The sequence below is a fragment of the Mus musculus genome, chromosome 6 (assembly GCF_000001635.26).
Source record: "Mus musculus strain C57BL/6J chromosome 6, GRCm38.p6 C57BL/6J".
NCBI classification, from domain to species: Eukaryota; Metazoa; Chordata; class Mammalia; order Rodentia; family Muridae; genus Mus; species Mus musculus.
Genome location: NC_000072.6, coordinates 32,111,860 through 32,120,269, shown reverse-complemented (window position 1 = coordinate 32,120,269; position 8,410 = coordinate 32,111,860). Strand labels below are relative to the sequence as shown.

The 8,410-nt window shown below is 43.3% G+C and overlaps 1 long non-coding RNA gene across 1 annotated transcript; it reads right to left on the bottom strand.

Annotated features, from left to right (window-relative positions):
• Positions 1-2,744: 2,744 nt before the first annotated feature.
• Gm13850 lies at positions 2,745-8,168 on the bottom strand. The gene is made up of 3 exons (XR_868947.1): positions 7,957-8,168; positions 7,175-7,495; positions 2,745-2,930 (listed from the first exon to the last, which is right to left on the bottom strand). It is a non-coding gene; the product is annotated as a predicted gene 13850 (long non-coding RNA).
• Positions 8,169-8,410: the final 242 nt, after the last annotated feature.

Sequence of the window (8,410 nt, the reverse complement as noted above, 5' to 3'; positions counted from 1 at the left end):
GTGGCTGCACACTACCACTCCTAGAAGCCCTGTGATATTCAATAAAAATATCAGTGCACATGTGGCATACTTCTGTATGAGTTGTTGATCAAGGATGCCCCAGGAGCCTTCAAAACAATACTGTTTCTTGCCATGTCTCCTGGGGGCCCATCAGAAGGTGTGCTGGCCTGGCGTGCAAGACAGAGATATTAAACTGGAATTGAATTGGAGCCTACCTGCTGTCTAACTTTTATACTGCCAGAGGGTGCTACACAGACTGCTGGGAGAGAAAATGCACCAATGGTCTAGCTGTGAACTATATAAACCATAGTATCCTTTCTTTCAAATACACACATGCACACACACACACACACACAGAGAGAGAGAGAGAGAGAGAGAGAGAGAGAGAGAGAGAGAGAGAGAGAGAGAGAGAGAGAGGCTAGCTTTCATAGTGCCAGAATGTGCTACACAGTCTGCTGGGAGAGAAAAAAAATACCAATGGTCTTACCTAGCTGTGAATTATATAAACTACAGTATCTGTTCTTTCAAATACACACACATCACACATACATATATGTATACATGTATAATGTACATGGGCATGTGGGATATCTGCACATATACACATACATATATATGTATACATATATCCATAGGAATTGGATTCTGGGTCCACATAGTAATTCTGTTTTTAATTTTTTTGAGGAAACTCAGCATTCTTTTTCCAGCAACACCGTTGTATACTCCCTATGAACAGCATTTTAAACATCTCATTTCCAGTTGCTTGTATCTATAAATACAACTGATATTTTATGTCTCAACTTTGTCTGCATTGATATTTGCTAAATTTAGTTAGTTTAATAGATTATAGATACTGTTGGATTATTTACAAATATAGTGTCAATAACTGTAAAAGATGATAATATTTTGCTGTTTATATCCAATGTCTACATCTTTTATTTCCTTTTATCACTGTATGGAAATGTGTGGTGCTGAACAGAAGGGTCATGCCCTATTCTCTTTATCCTCTTCCATGTTTAAAAGTCTTCTACCCTATGGGCCTAACTGGGAGAGTATGTGACCCCCAACTAGAATCTGAAATTCTTGGTGTTTATTTTCCCAGCTACCCAGCTACCTTTGCATGGGGGGGGGGCATTGATTTAGGCAGACTTCCCATGAAAAACAGAAGGCATTTCCAGATAGGCTCTGGGAAGACTTAGGGGGAGGGATAGCTATAATGGTATGTGTGGGACTACAAAAACCAATAAACAATGCAGAAACATTGAGAGATTATCAACACTAGGAAACTCTTTCCATGCTCAGACCTAGAGAGAGTAAGAGAGGGGATGCTTCCTTGGGGGGCGAATCTGGATCCTTGCAAGATGATCACCCATAGGAAGCTGAGGTCTTGGGAAAACGGAATACTCTGCTATCTCTGCACTAAAGTCAGAAGGAAGGAAGTGGAAGCAGAAATATCCTGGTTTCTTTCTTTCTTCACTCTCTTGTCTCCTATTAGAAACTTCCACTGGCCTAACCGAGGGAAACCAAAGGAAAAGGGGACCCTGGGAGATGAGTCCATAGGGATTAGGCCCTCGTGCATCAAAACAAAGAAAAAGGAGAAATGAGTGAGTGTGAGTAGAAGGATGAAAATAACTGGCATAGAGAGGATCATGTGACCTAGGCTTAGCCAATCAGGTCACATGCTAGACCTGGACTCTTACAGAACAAAGAAGCTAATACACACTTAGGACTAGGGACAGCACAGAGTCTAGACTGGAAGCTGCCAGTGTTGTTGGGGAAGAGGAGGCGTGAGTCCTCTACAAGCTACCCAATATCTATCTGACAATTTCTTTTTAAAGAGGACAGAGGTGAGTTAGCTCAAGCATAGCTAAGAAATTGATTTAAACATGCTCTAATGAGAAAGCTAATTTTCAGCCGGGCGTGGTGGTACACACCTTTAATCCCAGCACTTGGGAGGCAGAGGCAGGCGGATTTCTGAGTTCGAGGCCATCCTGGTCTACAGAGTGAGTTCCAGGACAGCCAGGGCTATACAGAGAAACCCTGTCTAGAAAAACCAAAAACCAAACACCAAAAACCAAGAGAGAGAGAGAGAGAGAGAGAGAGAGAGAGCTAATTTTCATGCCAAAAGTATTTCAAAACATCATACCCTTTCACTAAATTCAACCAAAAAACATTTACTGACTACCTAATATCATCCCAGCCAAGGCCAAATGTGCACTGTGAGGTCCTTACTGTTACTCACAATGCACTCAGCTATAACTAGAAGCTGTAACTCTGAGATAGTTAAGGCCTTAGAGTATTATGAAATATTTTTAGCATTAATTTTACATAAGAGTGTTCTGAGGAAGATTGGCTAATATACTAATAAACAATTTTTACGGTGAAATAATCATACACATTATGGAGCTGAATGAAAAACTTTTCCTGACCCTGTGAAGCACACCTTAGGGCTGCAAATACATATCATAATTAGAGTTGTCCACAACTTAAAAGAGTGTTAAGAAAAATCACACAGAAACATTTCCTGTGGAAGATCTTTCCAGAACATCAGATCACTTGGGACTGGAGAAACCTGGGGTGCCCTTCAAGTTTCTAAAAGTTGCTACAGACAAAAAGAATAACTGGTTATAACTGGCCATCAGAAATTAAATATAAAGAATGTATTTGAAATGAAAAAAATCAAGAATGACTTTCATCGATAATATTATTATATATTCTAAAAACCTCAGAGAAAGTCTTATGCCTGATCCTTGAATACTTGGCTTCTACTAATACAACAGTAATTGATGGCTGCTTCCAGGAGGGTCTTGTCTGTTTGGCTCCCATGATGCTGAAGACCAAGAAGTGCCAAGGTCTATGTTGGTAAGCTAGAGACCCGGAATTGCTGATGAATACATACTTCAAGCCCCAAAGGCAGAGGCTGTGCGACCCTAGAAGAGCAGATGCTTCATTTCAAATCTCAAGGCAGAAAAAGTGAGGCAGAGGGCATACCCTTAGTTAGCCTTGCCATTCTATTCTTTCATTCATTCTAGTCTTTAGTTGATTAGATGAGGCTGGCCCATTGAGGCGAGGTGCAAACCATCCACTTCAATCAGCCTACAGATCCAAATATTCATTTCATTCAGTTATCCCCTTAAAGACATACATTAAAAACTAATAGCCAAATGTCTGGGTACCCTGGACCCATTCAAGTTGATATATCAAGCTGAACACCACACCTGTGGTATACATACAGAAGTTCTAGTGGTTCCCTCTTTCAGGCAGTCTGGTGACACAGCAAGACACAGCTGATCTATACTACTTTAATACATCTACCACAAACCCTGTTGAAGAACTATTTCTCTACTGATTCCATTAAGCAAAAGTTTGGGCTGCCAGCAAGGTCTTTCCTGACCAATGTACTACCAAGTGATACCTATAAGAGAGACAGATCATCCCTGTAGATGGACTTTGTGGGTTCTTTTGGGACACTCTTCTTCACCCCTCTTCTACCACCCTTTCAAATCCCTAACACTAGGTAGGAGAGAGAAAAGGATAGAGGGGGAAAGAGGCCAACAATATCATTAAACAACTTCCTGTTGATTCGGGGCATTGAGCTCCTTGGGGAAAGTTTGGTCTTCATCTTCAGGATATTTAATTTCTTCTTTTCTCTCTCTGCACATTACCATTTGACAAATTGTCACAAACAACATCATCCAACCACCAATCACCAACCACAAACCAACCAACCAACCAACCAACCAGCCAACCAGTCACCCCTACAGGGGCCTTAGCATTTATATAACCTCTGAAAAGTCCCCATAGTTCCAAACATCACATAGTTGCAAAAACTATCTGCAGCTGGCAAAAATATGCCCCTGGTAGAGTAAGAGACAAATCATAGTCACCTCCTCTGAAACAGCCCCATACTTGGAATGAAAATGAAAATATATTTCCACCAGATTTTTGTATTTTTCAAAGAAATAAAAAATCTCACTACACATCCTAGTGCAATCCATAGATTTCCTGGTTTTATCACAGGAAGCCCAACATCCTGAAGCTCCATCTTGGAGGTAAGACCTGCCAACTTTTATCCATCTCTAGGCTATAACACTCGCTCTTTCTCCCCCCCCCCCCACCCCCATTCTAAGAAAGAAAGAGGAAACACTAAAGCTTGGTTTTCCTTACTCATGGCAGCTTAGGCTGTCTAGTTACTCTAAAAGACCACTTTTAGAGAGAAAAGAATATACTTTGAGTCCCACCTTTAGATTCAAGAAACCCATCCTTTTTTTCCAAGACAGGGTTTCACTATGTAACCTTGGTTATCTTAGAACTTACTCTATAGAACTCACAAGGTCCACCTGCCTTTGCCTCCAAAGTGCTGGGATGTGCCACCACCACCTGGCAATAAACACATCCTTAAACAAACATCCTGCAGTAGTTTGTGCTCTAACACTGTGCCTATCTTAAGGAAAGAGCCGCTATAAAGCTTCCTTGAGCTTCAGCTGACATAACCACTGTTTTGCAGGGGCCTGCTAAGGCCACTCTTTCTTAGAATCATTGTGTATTTCTCTAAATGTTCCTACCATAGTACCTGTTTGAGTTTTTCTTTCTTTTTCTTTTAAATGATGAGAACTGAACCCAAGTCCTTCTGAGAATGAGGCAAATGATCTCCCACTGAGCTATATTTACAGCCATTTGATTGGTTCCTTCTAAACAAATACAGTCACAGATGGGACTTGAGTTTGATACCTCCACCAAAGAGACTTAATTGTTTGCCAAGGTAGCTTCAGAGACATGCAATGTTCATCGGGAAAATATGTGCTTCCTAGCATCTCTGGGAGCCTCCACACAGCCTCCACCCCAAGGCAGCAGTCCCAGCAGAAACATGCTGAATAGAGCACTGGACAAAGGCAGGAGAAGGAGCAAGAAAAACTGGGAAAGACAACAAGGCATTCCCTCTCTTTCGTAAGATAATTGGGGCCTGTTCTATTACTGCTGTTGGTTTTCCTGCTTTCACAAATGAACACTGCCTCCTTGCACTCCGAGCATCTCAACAAAAAGAAACAGAGGTTCCTGAGTGTGTGATTAAGGCAGATATAAATCTTCCTTATAAAAATATGGTGATCTACTATGGTGAAATTGACTCTCCGTAAGAGAGCTGGGGAGGGGGGTGTGACCAAACGGACATCGTTCACCCTTGCATGTCAAGCCTATCCCTTCTTCCAGCCTCTGACTTGTATTATGTAATATTATGTAATTTGTATAATGAATGATGCAATTGGTCAGTACTTGTGTTGTTTTTAATAGGTAATACATGTACATGATACCCAGTTCAAAACGTCTGTTCTACAGATATTCTAGTCATTGGTATCCTTACACTGGATAGTCCAGCTTTTCACTTTGCAAAGATGACCCATGAGTGTTTCTTGATACCATTAGTTATCAGGTGGTATGTTTTCAGACAACGCAAGTTTGAACTCAATGAGCAATAGCTTGAGGATCTAAAGCCTGTTTGGCTACATACAGTGATGGAAGCAGAAGTTTTGCTCATTTGTCTATTTGTCTAATTGAACAGTCTCTTCCCTTTGAAATTCACACACGCACACACATACACACGCACACGCGCGCACACACACACACACACACAAGAGCTAATGGAGTAGAAGAAGAGCCCATGGAAAGATTGCTTCTACATATCACCAGCCAAATTGAGCCTGATTCCCAAAAGCCAGCAGTGTGCCACATTCTGGAACCTGATCTAGGAGGAAACCTTGAAAGAAAGGCCCCTCTACTATGGAGAGGTTCTCTTCTCTTGTATCATCTCCCCCTACACACACACACACACACACACACACACACACTAGCCTCTGTTAAGAGCTTCCTTTTGTGCACAGTGAAATTTTTGGAACTGCTAGGAACTTCCTCCTCTGGGAATGTTTTTTCCTTTTAAACACAGGATTCTATCAACTGGAATTCCTCTCCATGCAATTTCAAGACTCTAACTCAACCTTCTGGGACAAAGATAACAAGAGGATGGCAGGGATGGGACAAAGATATGCAATGAAGGCAACTTTCCAATCCTGGATCTATGAAACTAAGGATCTTTGGGGGCATGGGTTGTGGGTGAACTCCTTCTCATCCTTGGATCTTAAAAACATGGAACTGCAAGGCAGGGCACAAGCTAAGTGTACCATGGTATATTATGGCCCTGCATAAAATACTCCGTTAATTGAGGCTACAATATTAAAGACCCCCATGAAAGATGGCTATAACCCCCAATTCTGAGCCCAGTTAATTTAATAAGAGCAAGATTTCCTAGCTCCAATCTCTCAACCTAATCAGGTTTTCCTGTGGGACAGACAGAGTATTTAGCATGTCCTCTAAAAATGGGATCTCCATTGTTCTGGGCATAGAGAGAAACACTGATCTATTGGAGATGTGGGCTTTGCTCTCAAAAACTACATTATACCTAACTAAGCTATAACAAGTAAGAGTTACATAGATGATTTGGCCAACCTTTGCCAGTGGACAAAAAGTGTCACAGAACATTTTGGTGACAGATATTAAATAAGTAGACAGACTGTCATTGCTTCCTAGGGATACCTTAGAAAGCACTCAGCAAAGGCTTTTTGCAGAAGCTATATTAGGGCAGAAAAGTTGCAAATAGAAAATAGAAGGTGAGCCACATCATAAACAATCAGCTGTCACCCTGGCCTCTGAGGACATCCCTGCCCAGCTGTAGACAGTCAGACCCTGACACCCAAGAGAATTAGGACAACACCCCAAATCAACAACACTGGGAGTTTTGTGTTAATAGAACACAAGGCTGAGGCATTTGAGAAGAGAGAAATTCCACTGGGGGGAAAAATGTCCCCACCAGATTTTCCCATGGATAAACCTTGATTGATTACTAATGCGAGAGGGTCCATTTCCCTGTGGGTGGTACCACCCCTGGGCAGAGGTACTGAATGGAATAATAAAGCAGGCTGAGCAAGTCACTAGAAATAAGCCAGCAAGCACCTTCCCTCCGTGGCCTCCGCTTCTCCTGTTCTTTTCTTTTTGAAAATTCATTTATTTACTTATATCCCAAATGTTGCCCCCTTCCTGGTCTACCCTCACAGAGCTCCTCCCCATTCCCCTCCCCTCCTCCTCTAAGAGGGCAGCACACCCCCTGTAGCTCTCTCACACGCACCCTTGTGCACCAAATCCCTGCAAGATTAGGCACATCCTCTCCCACTGAGGCAGCCAGATATGACAGCCCTGTGCTACATAGGAATCAGGGGGCTCAGACCAGCCTATGTATGCTCTTTGCTTGGTGGCTCTGTCTCTGTGAACTCCTAGAAGGTCCAGATTAGTTGACACTGTTGGTCTTCCTGTGAGGTTGTCATCTCCTTCCCTAACTCTGCCATGGAGGTCCCCAACCTCCGTCCAATGTTTGTCTGTAGGTATATCCATCTGTCTCAGTCATCTTCTGGGTAGAGTCTCTCAGAGGGCTGTTAAGTTAGGCTCCTGTCTGCAAGCACAACATAGTATCATTAATAGTGTGAGGTGATTGGTGCCTGCCCATGAGATAGGTCACAAAATGGGCCAGTCATTAGTCAGCCATTCCTTCACTCTCTGCTCCATCTCTTTCTCTGTTTCTTTTAGACAGGACCAATTTAGGTCAAAAGTTTTGTAGGTGGGTTAGTGTCCTCATTTCTCCACTGGGAATCCTGACTGGCTACTAGAGATGGTCTTTTCAGGTTCCATATCCCAACTATTGTCACCTGCATTAACTCCTGGGAGCCTGCCTCATCCGTGGTTTCTGGGACTTCTTAGAGAATCCCCTCAAGCCCAACCCCTGGCAGCTGCATGTCCTTATTGTTCTTAACCCAAGATACTTGACCTGGTTGAGTTCCTGCCCTGACTTCAGCCAGTGACCATCAACCAGAAGTGTAAGGTAAATAAACCCTTCCCTCCCTAGGAGTCTCTTACTCATTCTGTCTGTCACAGCAATGGAAGGGCAGGGCTCCTATATGAACTCCTGGATTCCTGGGTCAGACCCTGTTATGCTCCGTGGAGCCTTTTTCTCTCTTATTTGCCTCATGATGCTGTCACCAGGCCCCTACCTGGCACTGGCAGGAGGCAGGTCCATCAGCAGATCTCAATGTAAGAGTGTCTGCATCCTTCTGACCCCTGCCTGCCCCTTCCTGTCACTTGTCTGCAGCTAAGTAACACAGATTGTCTCTACTGTTCCTTTGTGATGCTCTGCCCTCTCACATTCAGAAGAGAGAGGGAGGGAGAGTGGGAGAGGGAGAAGGGGGAGAGGGGGAGAGAGGAGGGGGAGAGGGGGAGAGAGGAGAGGGGGAGGAGAGGAAGAGGGGGAGGAGAGGGAGAGAGGGAGGAAAGGGAGAGAGGGAGGGGAGGGAGAGAGGGGAGGGAGAGAGGG